The following is a 20278-nucleotide window of genomic DNA, read 5'->3' as shown; positions in this document are numbered from 1 at the left end:
CCCATGCGCTCTCAAGGTCTAGGAGGTCAACACAGAGGGCTAAGGAGGATTCAGGGCTCAGAAAAATTATTGGAAAGAGAACAGATTGTTGTACAGACCAAGCATAGCTTGATGCCACTCATGGTGAGGATTTATTGGGCTCCTGCTATGTCGATATATTTACAGAGATTCAATAACAAGGTACATGAAAAATGTATACAGCACTGATACTGTTACCTATTTTCTGCACAATTGTGAAGGGTCGTTATACTCATCCCTATCTTGGAGAAAATTCGGGTGTAAGGTGTGACCTGCTCAAAGTCACGTTCTGGCGAACGGCAGAGCTGGAGTCCAACGCAGCTACGACTCAATATTAGGAGCTCAGGCTGAGGCTCCGTGTATCTGTTGGGAGGCTCACTGTTTCCCAAGAATAACTTGGAAAACTTAACTTGCCGCACAACTGTGAGGGCTCTCAGTACCTGGTGACCCTCACTGCGGACGGCTGGCTGCCCTACGTGCAGTGGGATGTGAACTCACGGAAGGTTCTGCCACCCGAGAAAAAGAGTGACGCCTTGTGGAGGGTCTCTCCGCAGAGCTGGAGCTGTGTGGTGGGATCAGAGATGCTAGTTTTGTCTTTAGAGGAAAAATCCGTGAACCCAGAGCCAAGAGTTTGAGTCGCAGATGTACCAATGTTCTCCCCCAAACCCCAGTTTTCCTCCATGTGACCTGATGGTTCATTCAGTCATCACATAATGTTTGAGTCTCAACCTTGAACCAGGCATAGTGTTGGGGGGGGGAGCTATTCTCTACCCTTTAGGAACTCTGGTGGTAGATGAATTAAAAAAGGGGATAATAATGCAGTGTAACAAGTGGAATAATAGAGACCTGGAAAACATCTGTGGATGCCTGGTGGAATTAAGGAAGTGTTCACAGAAGAGGTGACATTTGAATAAGGTCTCAAATACCTGCGAGTTGGCGAGAGGAAGGATTCAATTCAAATTAACCGCCCTGTGTGCGCGTGTGCATGCGTATTCCTTCCCTGTATTAGTTAATAGTGCCAGGCTTCGGGGATACGACTATGAATGGGACAAATATCCCACCCCTAAGATGCTTAGTCTGATTAGGGAGACAGGTCACTGCCATATGGAATGTTAAACGTTGTAATGAGCACATATAGAAGGAGCTCCAACTCAGCCTGGGGCAGGGGAAGAATTTCAAGCCGAGAAGACAGGTTGGGAGTTTGGAAAGGCACCACACGCCCCAGTGCACTGTCTATGGGCAAAATGGTAAGGCTGGAGAATGGTATAAAGGGTCATACGTGCCTAGCTAAAAATTTGGATTTTTATCCTGAGACAATGGAGAATTTTTTTTGGCGGGGGGTGGGGGGTGGGGGGAAGAGGGATTTTCTGTGAAATTGGAATTAAGAGCCTGGGGGAGAGAGTACCGGTGGAGGTCTGAGGGTACCTCCCCAGGGAAGGGAACACTTGGGGCTGATGCTGATGCTGACGCCGATCGGCTATTGCGGAGATTGAAAGGGAAAGCCAGACAGGAATGAACGAGATCCTGGAGGCCGAGAGAAGATGGGTTCGGGAAAAGCAGCCTGTGCAGGAGCAGGAGGGAGAGGAAAGGTGGACCACTGGGCTGGTAATGGGGGGACCACTGGTAGATCCAAGAGGGCCTGGCATCTCCCATGTGCACTTCATGAGGCTGCTCAGTGCCTGTGAAGCAAGAGACTGTGAGCTGCTAGACGAATATCAAGTATGTGTCCCCTGCCTGCACCTCCTCCCATTCCCTTTCTCCACCCCCAAACACTCGTCAACACTACTTCCAGCTGCCAACCCCATCTTGTTTCTTATTAGCTTCTCTTCCTCCAGGAAGCCTTCCCATATTCTCAGCAATGGAAACAGCTCCTTGGCCCCCTCCTACCACAAACCCAAGGCTGGGTCAAATGTTCCTCCTCTGGTCTTTCATCACACCTTGTGCATCTCTGTATCGTCAAGGATCCACCTGTACCATCCATTATCTGTTTACAACATGTCCATTTAGTGTCCCTCAGGTGTGTCTGTTTATGAGGACGAGTCATGTCTGATGCTTCTAGAATCCCCTCATTGCAGCTGAGTGCCTGACACTTAATAGAGCCTCGATAAAATGTGGTTGAACATGAATGAACAAATAGGAGGCAGACACCCAGGTGTCTGTTTTCTTTTTCTAGAAACCAGAGCACTCAACCTCTCAGCACAACAGCTTTCGGCCACTCACCTAAGAAGCAAAGCAGTTGGTGGGGAGCTGTGACCAGACCAGCTGACAGTGCTAATTAAAACATCCAACCCATGTGTATGCAAATCCAGAAACAGCGTGTCAGGGAAGATAACTCCTGATCCGAACTCATCCCCAGAGCTTTTCCTGAGCCCAGCTGTTGAGAGGCAATCTGCAGCACGGCCACTTGATAAAATTATTTCTGTTTGGTGAGTGTGGGTGGGCATGCCGGTGTGTGAAAACCAGGACGGTCGGGGCAGGAGCTGATGGGAAATCAAATCATGGAAGCTTCAGGAATGAAAGCACGTGGAAAAAAAAATCCTTAGGGGACCTCATCAAGTTTGGGGTTAGAGAGCAGGACCAGGGGAAGAAATATCTGATTGTTATACTTCCCTTACACTACCTGACTTTCATGTTCAATGCAGCATCGAGCCACAAACACAAATTTATAGGCACAAACCTTAGATGAATTATCTCAGCAGCCCTCGAAGCTTTAGAGCTGGTGCTTAACGCCTTCCAGTTACCAGATTCAACACAGAGCGACACTATACGTTTATTGGGGGCAGAGAGTTGTCTTCTAAGAATCTGCAATGCTGTTCACAGGAAACGTGTTACTTGCGGGTGAAAGGAGATGTGGGTCCTTGTCCCAGCTCTGTCACACACTGGCTATGTGATCCTGTGCAAATCACTTGGCTTCTCTGAGCCTTTGTTGCCTGTCCTTGAAATTAGAGTCTCCGGACTATCAGATCTCTGGAGTTTCTTCTTACACTATGATGATGCAACTGTACTCTCCTGATTTTGTAGACCAGGATCGGGCTAAGTTCAGGTTCACTCAGAGGGGGTGAGTCAGTCCCTGGCTTATCGGCAGGGATGCTATCTCCCAGGCTATTGGTTTAAGGTTTTTATTTATTTTTGAGAGAGAGAGAGAGAGAGAAGGCACAAGTGGGGGAGGGGCAGAGAGAGAGGGAGACACAGAATCTGAAGCAGCCTCCAGGCTCCGAGCTGTCAACACAGAGCCTGACACGGGGCTCGAACCCACGAACCGTGAGATCGTGACCTGAGCTGAAGTCAGACGCTTAAACGATTGAGCCCCTCAGGCGTCCCCAGACTACCAGTTTAGATCACTCTCCTCGTTTAGACCTCAGCCCCCGGTTTTTGTCATGTGCATACATCCCCGATGTGTTGTTTATTGAACCGACTCTCCTCCATCTTCCTTCTCCTGGCCTTTTAAGAACTCCCCCCTCTTTCTTGGTCTGGCTTTGGGCAATGCAGCTGGGCAGTTGTGAGCATCTAGTCAGGTGACTGCCTGGCCCCGTCCTGGAAAACGTACAAAGAAGAGAAAAAGAAAAATGGAAGTTGGGTGCGTTTATGCCAATGCCTTCTCCTGGAACTCACACAGCTCTCTGCAGCTGCATGCAAACTGGGCCAGGACTACCATCCAAAGTGCCTCCTGGAAGTGCCCGCAATACTATTCGATCACAGTGTCAGGCCTGGAAGAGTTCACCTTTCTGCTCTCAGGCTCTCTGCTGCTGTCTTCAGGCTGAGTTGGCCAATGGGGATGGATGCCACAGACTTCTCTGTTATTGGCTGGGGTGGCACTCCCTTCTTTTTCGTTACAGAGGGGTGGCCAGAGTTTCCAGGGAGCTGGAAAGAATGGAAATGCCTCCTGCTCGGACACTGCCCTGGGCTGGTACGTCTCTAGGCAGGGCCTTAATTTTACGCGTGCTTCTTTCCAGGTTCTCGATTGCTATCACTCCCACAGTTCAGCCTGTTTTGTCCATGTTCGAGCGAGTCAGCCCAGGACCGATAAATCACGGGAGTCCACAGTTTTGTTCTACAGCCTCCTCGATTCACTTAACTATTTATGAAACGCCTACTATGTGCGGCCCTTCTGCTAGATGCCGGGAATATAGAAATGGACAGACTCTGGCACACGATATTTTGAAGCTAGCGGGAGAAAGTCAAATAAAAAGAGAAGTTGTAATCAGAGATATGAAATGGCCAGTTGTTGTTGGAGCAGGGGAAGATAATGACCAGCATTCTCGGGAAATCAGGCAAGTTTCTTATTGGCGGAATTTTTAGAAAACGGCGAGTGGCGAAGTTTGCCGGGGGGCAGGGGGAAGATTGCCCCGACAAAGCCTGCTTGGCTGTTAAAGGGCAACGCTTGGATACTGGTGAGAAGCTCCCTATGGCTGCAGCAAGAGGCGTGAGGGGTGCAGAGCCGGAGATGAGGCGGGTACGATATTGGCAGGACCTGCTTCGGCACAGTGAGGGTGCCACCTGAGAGGGGACAAGGGGAGGGGGGAAAGATCGGTCCCTGAGGTGGCATGTGCCAGCACGAGCCAGATACTCCGCACGCGCCATCTCCTCCGACCCACCCCTGTGACGACGTACGCATCCCAGGGCGAGTTGCTGAGCCAGGCCAAGCTTTTAAGAATCATAGTAAAAGAGAGAGAGAGAGAAAAAAAATGGGGAGGGGGGGGCCACCTGGGTGGCTCAGTCGGTTGGGCATCTGACTTCAGCTCAGGTCATGATCTCACGGTTTGCTTCGTGAGTTCAAGCCCCGAGTGGGGCTCTGTGCTGACAGTTCAGAGCCTGGAAGCTGCTTCAGTTCTAGGTCTCCTTCTCTCTCTCTCTGCCCCTACCCCCCCCCTCAAAAATAAATAAACATTCAAAAAAAAAAGGATCATAGTAAAAGAGGAGTAATAACCTCTTCCTCCCAGGGCAGCTAAAAAGGTTAGACCCAAGAAACTTCTGTTTCTGTTAATGTGGGAATCCCTCAGGCTGGTAAAATTGGGCTTGGGGTGGGGGGATTCTGTGGGGATTCTGACGACCATCTCCTCCCCGTAGAGGTTGATTTGGGGAAAGGGAAATAGAGACAGAAGCTGAGGAGAGAAAAGTGGTCTTTGCTCAATACTCAAAACTCACACGTATTAAAATAAGGCCACCGCGGGTACAGATCAGACTCTACCATATACAACCTCTTTAGTTTCTACATGTTAATTGTTTTAATCCTGTTATTTATTTTCAGCCTCACAAAAGCTCTAGGAGGTTGGTATTACTGATTCCTATTTTACAGAAGAGGAAGTTGAGCCCCAGTGTGATTAAGGATATGCAGCTGAGACCTTAAAAAGTAAGGACTCCGGCTACACAGGCCGGTGCGCCTGGGAGGAGAAACGAGGAGTGAAGGACTCAGAAAATGTGCCACAGGCCTTAGTGGTTCCTCTTCCGGGGGGCAGAAGTCTGCTCTTGTGAATTCTTCCCTGCTTCCAGGGGGAGGAAGGCGAAATGGTCCATAATCAGGACTGGGGAGAGCAGAACAGTCATGCTGAGAGGAGATAACTCTATAAACAGCCACAGGGCGAAGAAACTCAGCAAAAACATAATGAAGCCTCTTCTCTGAGACTACCGTGGGAAGCCCTGCTCTGCTAACCTCTCTGATGAGTGCTCGCTGATAACTATGTATTACCGCTCAGGATCACAGGCGGTAATTGCTAGACACGAATTTAGTCTGAAAGGTGAGATGGGGGAGATTGGAGCTGGCCTGCTTCGGTTCCCTCTCCGGGGGTTAATGTCTGCGGACAAGGGATAGTGCAGCCCTCTGGCCCCAGAGGATGGGACGACTTTTGGAATTCTGGAATTCTGGATGCCTTGTGCCCTGGTCACAGAAGAATCTCAAGCAAAAACGGCAAATCCACCCCATGTGAAACCTGACATACTCAAAATGCTCTCATAAAAGGACTACGGCACGATATTGGGAACATTCAGTCGAGTTTCCGGCCGCCTCGTTAGAAGGGAGCCATCTGGAAGGCCACCTCACCCTGTCACAGCCCCGCGAGAAGACTCCAGCCCCACCTTGAATATCTGAGGGGAGATACTCCTCTTACCTTTGTTTTCATTTCTCCATGGCTCTCGGTGCCTGAACCTCAGAAGCTCACCGCGTTTTGTTTCTTGGCTCCTGCTATTTTGGGTTTGTGAAGTCATTTCTTAAGTGAGGAAGTGTGGTCAGACAGCGAGAGCCCACATTTCAGAGTCCCAGCATCTGTCCCAGCGAACGAGAAAGCAAAAACTCTTATCGTCTCCCCACTCTGCTTTCCAGGAGGCAACTGCACGGATTTTCTGCACAAGATATGACGGGGCAGAGTGAGGTCCCTGGGCTGGGCGGCGGGGCCACGGAGCAGAATTTCTGAATAGGCAGATTTAGACCCCTCTGAAGCATCCTGAGGATTGACAAGGAAGGTCCTAGAAAGGAATGACGTCTGACCCCAGCGAGGGAATGGATAGAGCGAGTGGCAGGGCATCGAGCACAGAGCCTGGGGTGGAAGTGCTCTGTTCTAAACATTTCTGCTGCAACAGCATAGCCAAAGTGGGCTCCTAAACCTCCAGGGTCTCCTTCCTGGTCAGGGGTTGGCCTGGCTTGGAGTGGACCAAGTATCCCCTTGACCCTGAAGCCAGTGCTCAGCTACTCTCCCCCCAGTGGCACATCCATTCTGACCTTGGGCCCTGAGGACACAAGAGAGGCATCTAGCAAGCCAGCTTACCTCCCTCCCCTCCTTCCTGTTCCAGCTATAATTGGGAAAATGCTTTCCTGTCTTAAAAATGCATGGGCACAGAAGATGAATGGGGACAGAGAGCTAAATCCACTATTACTATTCTCCTCGACCCTGTTTATTTTCCACGGAAACTAAATAATGGATCTAAACTGTTTGCTGTTACTTTAAGGAGCTGCTGATGCATCGTAGAAATCTTTGAAAACATTCTCTTTAGATTCAGGATTCTACCTCAAATAAAGCTATTTGTCTCCTCTTCCCCCTCCTGATTTTTTGTTTTGCAGAATCTTTTGTGAGGGAAAAGAACTCTCTTGGCCAGGAGTTTCAGCAACAGGTTTTGTTTAGCCCCTAACTGGAGTCCCCAGATTTGGGACTGAGGCTTGATGAGAATGCCAGGGCATGGGTTCCACAATCCCTTAGCCCCATGCCTAATTCTGGGGACTGCGGTGCTCTGCCAGCACTTACTATTTCCCTGCATATTCTAATGACACACTTTTGATATTAGTAGGGAGCTTATTATGTATCCCAACTCCGCCTTTTACAAAAAAATGTTTTTAGTGTTTATTTATTTTGGGGACAGGACAGAGCATGAGTGGGGGTGGGGCAGAGAGAGAGGGAGACACAGAATCCGAAGCAGGGTCCAGGCTCTGAGCTGTCAGCACAGAGCCCGACACAGGGCTTGAACTCCTGAACTGCCGGATCATGACCTGAGCCGAAATCGATGCTGAACTGACTGAGCCACCCAGCGCCCCCCCCCCCACCCCAACTCCATCTTGTTACTGGTGACAAAAGTAAGATTAGGAAAGGGTTCACCTACCTGCCTGGCTCAAGGTCACCGGAGTCGTGGTGATACGACCGGATGGGGACTCAGATGTCCTGGGTCGGTCGAGTGCTCTTGTCTCCCTCTCCCCCACTCACGATTTCCATAGGAAATGGGGATTCGGTGGGCATATTTGGTTATTTGGGTTATACCTCTGTTGGACAATCGCTACGCTAAAAGTCTCTTGAAGTACACGGCACGAGCTTCTGATGACTACAGCATGTTTGGAAGCCGTGGTTCCCCTGCCTCCTGGAGCTCAGGAAGTGCGAGAGGGCACCGGGGGTCTCACCTGTTCTTCTCCATTCATCAGAGCAGTGATGCTCAGCCAGGAGCTCCGGTTGGAGCCACCAGAGGACATTTTGAAAAAAATGCACTCTCAACAACTGAATGAGAATTTCTCTGGGAAGGGGCGATAGGTGTGCACTTTGCACAACTTTGCATAAGAGGGAATTTGACAGAGTCCCTTGTGTAAATAATGGGACTGCACAGAGAGTCCAACTCTGAAGCACCCTGGGGATTGTCAAGGAAAGGAGTAAGTCTGACCCTGACCCTGGAGGAGGGAGTGGATAGAGTGAGTGTCCCTGGTAGTCTGGAAGAAATCCCCAGAGCCTGAGGACTCAGCCTATTCTTTTTCCTAATCTGCCCTGGTAAATACCCTGCATGAGGTCTGTGTGTGTAGGGATGTGGACCACCAACTTGATATGAAAAAGCATCCATCTCAGCCAGGCCCGTCTCTGGCCCTCAGGGCTTCCCGGAGAATAGGAAGTGGAAACCAGGTACAAGATAACTCGTGTCTCACCCAAACCACGAAACACAATGCTGTGATTGATGTCAAAGTGTAAAACCTAAAGCATCCCTCTTCCCTTCCCTTCCCTTCCCTTCCCTCCCTTCCCTTCCCTTCCCTTCCCTTCCCTTCCCTTCCCTTCCCTTCCCTTCCCTTCCCTTCCCTTCCCTCCCTTCCCTTCCCTTCCCTTCCTCTCCCTTCCTTCCCTCCCTTCCCCTTCCCTCCCCTCCTCCTTCCCTCCCTTGCCTTCTCTTCTCTTTTCTTCTCTTCTTTCTCTTCTCTTCTTTCCATCCCTTCCCTCCCTCCCCTTCCCTCCCCTCCCCTCGCCTTCTCTTCTCTTCTCTTCTCTTTTTCTCTTTTCTTCTTTCTCATTCCTTCCCTCCCCTCCCCTCCCCTTCCCTTCCCTCCCCTTCCCTTCCCTTCCCTCCCCTCCCCTCCTTTCCCCTGCCTTCCCCCTCCCGTCCCCTCCCTTCCCATCTCTTCTCTCTCTTCTCTTCTCTTCTCTTCTCTCTCTTCTCTTCTCTTCTCTTCTTTCTCTTCCTCTCTTCCCTGCTCTTCCCTTCCCTTCCTCCCCCTTCCCTCCTCTTCTCTCTTCTCTCTCTTCTCTTCTCTTCTCTCTCTTCTCTTTCTCTTTCTTTCCCTTCCCTTCCCTCCCCTCCCTCTTCCTCTTCTCTTCTCTTCTCTTCTCTTTCTCTTCTCTTCTCTTCTCTCCCTTCCCTTCCCTCCCCTCCCTTCCTTCCTTTCTTCTTTCTCTCTCTTCTCTTCTCTTCTCTTCTCTTCTCTTCTCTTCTTTACCCTTCCTTCCCTCCCCTCCCTCCCCTCCCTTTCTCTTCTCTTCTCTTCTCTTCTCTTCTCTTCTCTTCTCTTTCTCTTCTCTTCTCTCTTCTCTCTCCCTTCCTTCCCTCCCCTCCCCTCCCTTTCTCTTCTCTTCTCTTCTCTTCTCTTCTCTTCTCTTCTCTTCTCTTCTCCTCTCCTCTCCTCTCCTCTTCCTCTCCTCTCCTCTCCTGTCTTCTCTTCTTTCTCTCTTGTCCTAACATTGGAGGATCAGTCTGGGTGGGAAGAAGCCCCTGATCTCTACGGAAGATCAGCATGAGTCAATGGCTATTTTCAGTCTGTAACCTCTAGGATAAAGGCTTCCCCGAGACAAGCGAGAAATTCCACCGAATTTGCTCCTGATCTGTTCCACGGGTCATCAGTCTGCTGTTACAAGACCCCAGTCCTGCTTCTCAAGAACTAGGACTAAAGAGGGGCAAGCTTCTCTCCTCAAAGCCTAATCATACAGGGTGGTCAGGAGAGCAGGTGGAAGGAGACCAAAGGGGACGGAGCAGACACTTGGCTCACGACTACTGAGATGTCAGCCAAGCGGCCTTGCCAGCTCTCCTGGCCATCCCTGGATTTGGGCTGGCAGCAAGAGTGAGAGGGAGGAGGGAGACAGAAGAGGCACCGCAGCAGAAGGAAACTATGGAAGCATCTGGAAATAGACATTGTTTCCAGCCATGAATCAGCAGTTCTTTGTTGATCTCCATGAGGGAGGGCCTCTACTCCACTGGACATACAAGCAGTCAGGTTCCTGAGCAGGCTCTGATTTAGGCCAGGCACCTTTGGACAAGTCTGGAATGTCTGAGCTGGAACTTTTCCTGGATGAGAGAATAGTAATGGAACAACCACAGCCTCATTTTCAGGGCCAGGCATTTTCCTATAAAAAGTTGGGGACAATGAACCATATTTGGCTCCCAGATATACATTGATCAGCCTGTTTCAAATTGAATTTAAAATGCTTTATGTTGGGGCATGCACTTTCCAGTTTGCCCCAGCCCCTGGTTTCTTGTCATGTTTTCTACCAAGGTGGATTTAACTTTTACATTATTGCTGTTTATAATGGGCCATATTCTCCCCTGCATTTTCTGACTTCCCTACTGTATTTGTGAAACCACATGATCATCGTAGGGAAGGCATTGTTGTTACTCCCCCTCTTACAGGTGAAGAAGCTGTAACTAAGAGATAGCTCTGATTTGGCTGAGCTCTCATGGCTAGTAGGTGTCAGAGGCAGGACTCAAACCTCTGGCTTGCAGGCTAAAAAGCATTTATCCCAGGCTACACATAGCATAGTCTCTGAGAACCCACTGACCAGCCCCACCCCAGCCTCCCACTCTCTCCCTCTGCTGACCTTCAAACCCATACATTCACGCACGTGCATGCGCTCTTAGGGCATCTTTGGACAGGGAGTTACCCTTATATATTTCTCTTCCTCCTCCTTTGGCCTAGAGATGACTCAGAAACTAAGGGGGGAGATATGCATCTCCTGATGAATAGTGATGTTGAGCATCTTTTCATACACTTTTTGACCGGTTTAATGTCACCTTGGGAGAAATGTCTGCTCAATTCCTTCTCTCAATTTAAGGGTCATTTTTTTTTAATTGCTACCAAGTTTTAGAAATGCCTTCAAATTCAAGAAATGGAGTAAAATGGTGATTGTCAGGGGCTGAGAGTTGGGGGAAACGAGAGGTTTCTATTCAATGGGTATAAAGTTTCAGTTAAGAAAGATGAGTGCGTTTCAGAGATTGCAGTACAACATTGTGCCTATTGAACTCAAAAACTGAATCATGCACTTAAAAATTTTCCGGGAGGGAGATCTCAAGTTAAATGTTCTTGTCCTAATAAAGAAGAAGAAGGAAAAAAAAAAGACACTGGGAGGGAAGAAGATGGGCACAGTAGGTGGGTGACAGAATTCACATTGCATTTTTCCCCCCAGGATCCCCAGACAAGGCAGTAGAGGCCTAGAATTGTTTGGATGGAATCTCTATACACTTTGCCCTTCTCCATCTTGTTACCAAAGACTGAAACAGCCCCAAGGTTGAAAATTTGTCCTGAAGTCAGATCAGAGTTGCAAATGCAGGAAGTTAAGCCATAACTGGGTTTGCATTTAACTTTGGCAATGGCAACGCAAGGAGGCACAGATTCGGGGGTTGTTGTTCATGGTTTCAAAACCCTCCTCAGTTTCAAAATTCCCATGCATCTTCCCTTGGGAATCCACCTCACTGGGATCGGTAACAGCCAGAGTAAGTCATCGGGCAGCAGGTAACATGCAGTCCTGGCTAATGGAAATTGCTCAGTTTGCTCTCTACTGAGCAGAAAGCTGTTGGGCCCCAATTACTTTCTGCACAAATATGAACGAGTGACTCTGTCATCCTGACCCTTCAAGGCTAACGTGGCTCAAAGGTCTAGGCTTTCTTATCACCCCTGCGAAGTGTTTTCTGTGATGAAAAAAGAAAGTGTGTTTATTTCCCTTTGAGAATCATTCCTTTCCCATATCGCAGGCCGGGTCATTTTCAGGATGGCAGTGAAGCATGGGGAGGTTTAATGGCAACTGGGATGAGGTCTGCCAGGGGAGGTGGGGACGGTTTTGCATGTAACCTGGTCAGATCCAGAAGAGGGCAGTGCCCTCTCTTGTTGCCCCTATGAGTGAATTCATTCCTGGGAAGGGAAGTGCTGATGCACAGTGGTATTAGGTAGGAGCATCATTTCACAACAAAGTCCAAGGCTCAGGACAGATTTGCTGTTCATTCCACCCAAAAGTTACATATGCAACCCCCCTGGTTTTCTCTTGTCTTGACTTTGATGTTGGACCACTCCCTCCACTTTCTTGATTTGGTGGTTCTTGCAGGTGACAGTGAGGGCAGCAGGGTGCCCCCCTCTGACCCCTGAGGTGTTGATACTGCTGGCTTCCTAGGTGTCCTAGCATTCCCCTGCCTGTCCCAGGCGTCCCTGCTGACTCCTTCCAGAAACTTCAACTGGGCTCAGCGGAGGAGCTAAAAGAGGGTGTGGACTGGCCAAGGAAGGGCAGGAGGAAATGGTTTGGGAAATAGGATTGAAAAATGGTCCTGTGAAAGGATTGGATTTTCTTAGCAAGTGAAAGGGAAGACCAAGAACCAGAAATAGGTTGGCACTAAGGGGTTGATATAGGGATGGGTGGATTTGGAAGATAAACCAGGGTCAAGAATAAAAATATATTTTTGGGAATTGGAAATTAAAAAAAATGAATTCTGATTAGACACAATGGTGATTGGATAGGAGATTATGGGAGAACGTGCTTTTTGGAGCCTTGTCAGGAATCTGATGGGCAGCGGGACTTGGCCTTAGCTGCCATTCATGTGACATGGGTCCCGCCTCCCCTCTCCCCATGACCTTCCCTTCTGTCCCAACCACACAGAACATCTTTTAGCCTCTCCACCACCCCTCACCCTCTCCACCATCAGCTCTTAACATGCTCTGTTCTCTCTTCCTAGGACATTCTAACCGTCGCCTCATCACTTGGCTAATAAATATCTCTTCATTTCAGGTACTGACCTAAATAAAAGTCACCACCTCTAGGAAGCCTTCCCTGACCACCATTCCCTTCTCAGTTTTGACTCATTGCTTCCTTCCTCCCTACGCCCTCATTGCTCCTGAACATTCTCTACCCCAGCACTTGACACACCTCTTTACAAGGGCTTATTCAATGCCATTTCTCTCCCAACAGACTCTAAGGGCCAGCAAAGCAAGGGACCATGTCTATATTGATTCTGGCCCCTCCGATACTTTGCAAAATAAGTAAATTGTGAGTAAGTTTAATTTATTCTTATGAGGTACCTTCTTTTCCCTGCCCTGAAGAGAGTGCCAAATACACTTTCTGACAAGAAAGATCGAGTTTTGCACTGTACGTGTCCAAAGTAGTCAGTGTTGCCTCCTCAGCCAACCATAAGCCCCTCGAGAATAGAATCTGTATGTTCTACCTCATCTTTCTCTCTCCCTCCATAGGCTACTTCCTTCCACAAAATCCAGTGTTGGACCTACAGTAGGTGCTCAATTAAAAAAAAGAAAGTGTTATTGGATTGCCGTGGTTAGCTATCAGAAAGAGGGTATTATCTCTGCTTTAAGAGATAAAACAATTTGCTTCAAACTTGTCTGAGTGTTTGGAATCAGACAAGAGTCCTTTTTAAAATGGGAAAATGGGACTTTAATAGGTCTTGCCCTCCTTCTTTCCTTGCAGAAGATGAAGGAGGCATTTCATTCAGTTGGAGATGCCGTCTGCAGCAAATAACCCTTGGGATTTGAGAGGGATTATTTGGCCACTGGAGGGCTCTTACATTTTTCCATGTAATGCAATTGAAACCTATTCAGAATGGCTAAATAATTAATGCCGCATTGTGCGGAGTGTGCTTCCTAGTTTCGATCACAATTTTTTAAATGCAGAATTTCAAGAAGACTAGACTTAATTTACTGTGTGTTTTGCTTCTTCAACAAAAACATGAGATGAATAATTTCCCCACATCATGACTTTACATTTCCCCGTAAATAGGGCATCTGTTAACATGGATTATTATGTATGCGATGCTAACGTGATTAGGCTCAAACACTCACCCAAAAAGCTAATTTTTTTAGAGGAATGACTCATGAGAAAAAGAGAACAAAAATCCAGGGAGAAAACACTACTAAAGAAGCATCTATAAGGGCAAGAAGTTAGGAGCAAGCTTGGCATTTTGGAGTAAGAGGATGAGAATTATTTGTTCAACAATATTTATCGTGGGCCTACTATGTGTCAATCACTGGGTTGGCTACTGGACAGACAAACAACAGCTCTAATAGTGACAATAGCAGCCCAGCCCACTGAGGGCCAAGATTTTGCTTTATTCACCACTAATTCTAGAACCCTGGATTGGAGCCCGACTTGTAATAGTTACACAATAATGTTAAGTACATAGGGAATGTTTACTGAATGCCTTTTTTATGCCTTGGATTGTTTTAAGAATTTTACACATGTTGTTTAAAAATTTTTTTTTTTTAACGTCTATTTATTTTTGAGACAGAGAGAGACAGAGCATGAATGGGGGGAGGGTCAGAGAGAGAGGGAGACACAGAATCGGAAGCAGGCTCCAGGCTCTGAGCCATCAGCACAGAGCCCGACGCGGGGCTCGAACTCGTGAACCACGAGATCATGACCTGAGCCGAAGTCAGACGCTTAACCGACTGAGCCACCCAGGTGCCCCTACATGTTGTTTTTAATCCTCACACTATTATAAGGTCAGGAGGAGTAGTACCCTCGTTGTACAGGTGGGAGACTGGAGACTGAAACTAACTGGAAGATCACTAGAGATGGAATTCAAATCTGCCTGACATCAAGGCTGATATGAAAAATGTGCTTCCAATCGTTCTACTCTGTAAAGACGATGTGCCTGCAATCTGGGCATTCACACCTAGTGCCAGAAATAAAGGTGCAAGCAAATAGCCAAAATAAAAGTAATGTAACTAGAGAAAGACACTTATGTTGTATTACTTGTCTGCCTGGAGAATTCCGGGAAAGCTCCAAGAAGGAGTTAAAATTCAATCTGGTTCATGAAGATGATGTAAAGCAGAGCCACAGCTGACCCCCAGAAGACATACTGCGTGGGCGAGATACAGACCTTTGTTGATGTGGGTCAATAGGGATTATTTGTTACTAGACAACAACCTGTCTTATTCTGACTGTTGCACCGGGGTAAGAAGGCTTCTTTCAAAGTGTAATAAAAAGTGTATACTTGAGGGGCGCCTGGGTGGCTCAGTCGGTTAAGCGTCCGACTTCGGCTCAGGTCATGATCTCGCAGTGCATGAGTTCGAGCTCCGCGTCGGGCTCTGTGCTGATGGCTCAGAGCCTGGAGCCTGTTTCAGATTCTGTGTCTCCCTCTCTCTCTGACCCTCCCCCGTTCATGCTCTGTCTCTCTCTGTCTCAAAAATAAATAAACATTAAAAAAAATTAAAAAAAAGTGTATACTTGAAATGTGTACATATTGAAAAGTGCACAGAGATAAAGTACACAGAGCAATGGATTTTCATAAACTGAACCTCGAACGAGAAACAGAGTTGTAGCTGCAACCCAGTAACCTGTGTAATGCCCCTACATGGGGTTCTCTGGGTTGCTGTAACAAATTACCAAATCCCAAGTGACTTAAAACAATAGAAATGTATTTCCTTCCAGTTCTGGAGGCCAGAAGTCTAAAGTCAAGGTGTTGGCATGGTTATTTTCGTCTGGAGGCTCTGAGGGACAATCCACTCCACATGTCTCTCCCTTCTGGCTTCTGGGGTCTGCCAGCACCCCTCAGCACTGCTTGGCGCATAGAAGCATCACTCCGACCTCTGTCTCAGCCTTCCCATGGCTTTCCCTTCTGTGTGTCCCACATCTCCCTCTCCTTTCTCTTATGAAGACACCAGCCATTGGACTTTAGGACCACCCTAATCCAGAATGATCTCATCTTGAAGTCCTTAACTAATTACATTTCCAGAAACCCTATTTTCCAAAGAAGCTCATGTTCACAAGTATCAAGGAGGAGGAACAGAAACATATTTTTTGGAGATATAATTTAACTCACTGCAATCTCTTTTAGTCACTCCTTCCCCAAGGGCAATGCTTCACTGACTTTAATAGTTTCACCTGTTTTTCTACTTCACATAAAAGGAATCACAAAGTTTATACTATTTATGTTTGGCTTCCCTTCCCCCTCAAAATTATGTGTGTGAGATTCATTCATATTGTTGCATATAGCTCAAGAAAATTTTTTATCATTGATGTATAGTATTTCATTGTGTCAAGATAACATAGTTTACCCATTGTACTATTAGGGCATTTAGGTATATTTCACTTTGGTGGTATTACAAATAATGCTCCTTTGAACATCTTTGCACGTGTATTTCTGGTGAAGTTGCGTGTGGGTTTCTGTTGGGTATATATCAGGAGAGAAATTGCTGGGTCATAGCGTATACATGTGATCAGTTTTATTGGAATCTCCAGATCATTTTCCAATGCAGCTATACAAAAACGGGTATAAACAGAAGAGTAGCAGGATTTGATTTTCACATTTAAAAGATCACTGGCTGAAGGAATACAATGGCACAGAGGTTTAGCTTAAAGATAACACTCACAAAGGAAAGCAGTCGGAAGCAAATCTAAAAAGAAAGCCGGATCAGAGTATGGAGGGTTCTAACTCTTGGCTTAGAAGTTGGGCTCCTTTTGTTGGGAAAAATGCCATTTTTTTTAAAGGAAGAAGATATTATTAGATTTATTTCTCAGGAAGGTGGATGAGAGCCAGGATGAAGACTTTGGACCTTGAAAGGAGATGCTAAGTATGAGAACCCAGGGATGTGGTAAGGGGGATACAGAAGGGGTGAATGGAAGCATCCTGAATGGAGCCTATAGACCTGTGCCGTGTCCAGAATGTGGTGTGAGAGTGAAAGGGAGCAGTCATTGATACCTTCCAGGCTTCTAACATCTCTAGGACACTTTGTCCAGGGCAGTGGAACGGGGCTGGACTTGCCATTTTCATACCAACATTCTGTATGGGGCGTGGTTGGGTTAGAATTTATGCTGTCTTGGCAGCATCTATCATAGGGATTTTCTCTGGGGCAATAAAGAACTCTCATCACCAACATGTGCATCTATCAGGATTGGACAGAAAGCCCTGAGGCCACCTGGAAATGTGCCATCACCTCTATTTCTAAACATTGGAAAGGAGAGAAAAGGGACTCTAGACTCATTCTGCCGACATTTAAGAACCTGCTGCAAAATACAAAATCTCAACAAAGTATTATTTTGATCACAAAAGCATGTCAAGGGAATTAGAGAGATCTGGAAAAGGAAACATTTGATCTAAGGGTATCAGGAAGGAGGATGGTGGAGAACATTTCAACCGGGTTTTGAAAGATGAATAGAAATTTTCACAAGGAAAAAGGACTGGGGAGTTGAGGCAACAGAGTCGACCTGGGTGAAGGTCATTCTCTGTAGAGAAAAGAGCATGTGCCAAGATACCAAGAGATTAAAAAGAATAGCTGACATGTATTGTGCTCTTACTGTATACCAAGCACGATGCTGGGAATTTGACCCAAGCTTACTCACTGGGTCCTGGGTCCTCTACACAACCCACCAACACAGGTTTATTTAGTATCTCTCGTTTTGCAGACGAAAACCACCAAAGCTTAAAGAGGCCAAGCTACTTGACCATAGGACACACAGCTTATAGGGACAGAAAAGAAATTCTGACCCTGAGGCTTCGGTCTCTAAGTATTGTGAGTTCCCCTACCCCTGAGGAAGAGGTTGGAAATGGTGCTGGACGCTAACACAGGCAGCTTGCACCTGACTCACATGAAGTCATGGCAGGCCAACTCTTCATCCTAAGCCCTGATCACTGACAGCAGATGATGTTCCCAAATTCTCTTCCAGTCTATGCTCAGAGAAATAGGAGGGCCCCATTAAGACTTTGAAAAAATGCTGGTGACATTTACCTATGTTGGTATATCAGAATAAAAATAGCCCCTCCTGACCTCTCATTTAACCCTTTCTTTTCAGTTCAGCATCCCTCGGTTTTGCCTGTGCTCTAGTTTTTTTTTTTTTTTTTTTTTTCTTTCCCCTCTTTGAAGATGCGTCAGGTCTCAAGTTCAGCTTAATCCAACTGCTAGATGTATTATTCATTTCTACGCTTTAATGATGTGATAAGGTTTCTGGAAATAGGAAAAGGCTCATTAAACTGTCATTTGAATATAGATCACACCTAAATTCTAAGGAAGACAAAGTCTGCCAGCCGGGGATGCGTTCGCCTTCCCAACACAGCTCTCTACACACTGGGAAGGCACGAAGAAGATTTTCAAAGACAAGATCCTCCAGATTAGCATGTATTCTTGATTTATTCTGTAATTAACGATAACTCACAAACAGAATGAGGGGTTCGGAGAGACAGCGAATGAATACGAGCCAAATGAAAAAGGAATCTGGGATGTCAAACACAGCGAGATGTGTGTTTTGTCCCTGTCTGTGAGCAGTGGTTTGATCAGGCAGGCTCTATTTGAGGTAAGGGAATATGTAGGGATTTTAATTTGACTTGCATGGCTTAGAACACAACATCATCCCTGGCTGCAGAAATTGATTTGAGAATACAACGTGCCCACAGCTTTCCCTCTCTGTCTGTCTTCAATTTTGAGAAGATGCTAGAAAATGCAGGAGTGCAAGATGTTGGTGCCAGGGGCTGGTGAAACTGGGAATATGCTCAGCTATTTATTTATCTACCTCTCAATCTGTAGGGAATCCGAAAACAATAAGAGGTAACCTTTGTTAAAGGCTTATGTCGTATCAGACGCTGGTTTAAGCGTTCAACACATACGATCTTATTTGTTCCTTGCCCAACCTTATGGGAGAGGTCAACTTTGCCCTTAGACTGAGACAAGAGAGGCCTCTACCTGGACCCTGTTTCAGGGGGTCTATTTTGGCTCTCCTTCAGGGGTGGTCCTCTCCAGAAGATGAGAAGCGGCTCCATGGGGACCAAAGGACGTGCCACCAGACACCTGGGACAAAGCAGTTTCCTTCTCTAATATCCCTGGACCCAACTGAGATTCTGAGGAGGCCTCCTACCTGGGTCTGCCTTTGATGCAAACTCTGTTCATAATATGATCCCACATCTTCAAGCCAAGGGCCGGCTCTCCCCATGATCCACAGGCGCACAGAGAGTGTTTTGCGCGAGCTGGAACACCAGTAAACTTATTTCCACAGGATGTGCAATGAGGATCGGAGCCTGGTGTGGGAAGAGGAGGGGAAGAAGGGTGGGGTGTGTTACCTCCTACACCGCTGAGAGTTCTAAACTCAAACCTTGCGCTTCCAGGAGGTGATTACAAACATGTTTGCCAAGGTGGAAGGGTATTACCTGTTTTATTCAATAATTTGGTAGCTTAAATTTTACTTTTTGATATAGGCTGCCATTTGTCCTCTTGTTCTAGACCCTGATAATATTAAGGCTGGGCTCAATACAGGGATATTAATGTCTGTGTTTTCTACATAGAAAAATGAAGACTTAGTCACTGGCTAGTAAATGCTGAATTTGAATTCAGGCAGTCTCGTTGCAGGAGCTGTACTCCCAACAAGTACGAGATTCTTCCTCTTATGGGGGCATCCTGGGGAGATGCCCATTTAAGTCAGCTGATACCCTGATGGGTTTAGAGCCTTTCAAGTTTGCTTATTTATTTTGAGAGAGGGAGGGAGACAGAGAGAGAGAGAATGGGCAGAGGAGGGGCAGAGAGAGGGAGAGAGAGAATCCCAAGCAGGCTCCATACTGTCACCACAGAGCCCAATGTGTGGTCCTATGAACCATGAGATCATGACCCAAAGCAAAATCAAGAGTTGGACATTCAACTGAGGAAGCCATGCAGACACTCTGGATTACCGTCTGTAGACAAACATGGAGAACCTTCCTTTCCCACCATCGAACTCCCAGATTCCTGCCTTTAGTAGCACATGCCCTCTGTAACTTCCTACCTTGGAGGGGCAGGACCTGTGGATGATAGGATAGTCAACCCCTTGATTATGGTACGTACATGACAAAAGTGAAAGGAACTTGCCGATGTAATTAAAGTCCCTAACCAGTTGACTTTAAAATAATTAGATTATCTGGGCAGAAATAACTTCATTACTAAGATGGCCTGAGATCAGGGCTCAGCCCTTTCCCCAGGGAGAGAAGCAGGAGCAGAAATTCTCCTTTCCGCCTGGAAGAAGGAAGCTACTTTGTCATGGAGATGGCCAAGTGGCGGGTGGTGGCCTTGGGGAATGAAGAGCCTCAGATCTACAGCTGCCGCAGATTCCTAACACCAGTGAACCTGGAAGAGAACTCCGAGTCTCAGATGAGATTGCAAATCTCTAGCACCTTGAGTTCAGCCGGGCAAGACTCTCAGCAGAGGACCCATGGAACCCAGGCCCAGGCTCCAGACTCACAGAGACTGGGAGATAGCAAAGCGTTATTTTAAGCTGCTAAACTTACGGTAATTTGTTTCGCAGCAACAAGAAACTAATGGAAGGGGAATTTTACAAGACAATTGATTTGTACTACCCAAAAAATCATGGCC

The 20278-nt window shown here is 47.1% G+C and overlaps 1 long non-coding RNA gene across 1 annotated transcript; it reads left to right on the top strand.

Annotated features, from left to right (window-relative positions):
• The first annotated feature begins 1050 nt into the window (after positions 1-1050).
• Positions 1051-4226, top strand: LOC109250323 (uncharacterized). The gene is made up of 3 exons (XR_002072985.2): positions 1051-1265; positions 2192-2444; positions 3972-4226. It is a non-coding gene; the product is annotated as an uncharacterized LOC109250323 (long non-coding RNA).
• Positions 4227-20278: the final 16052 nt, after the last annotated feature.

This window comes from Panthera pardus, unplaced genomic scaffold, assembly GCF_024362965.1.
Source record: "Panthera pardus isolate Hobbes unplaced genomic scaffold, ASM2436296v1 HiC_scaffold_12, whole genome shotgun sequence".
Lineage (NCBI taxonomy): Eukaryota > Metazoa > Chordata > Mammalia > Carnivora > Felidae > Panthera > Panthera pardus.
This window is presented reverse-complemented; position numbering and strand designations above follow the sequence as displayed.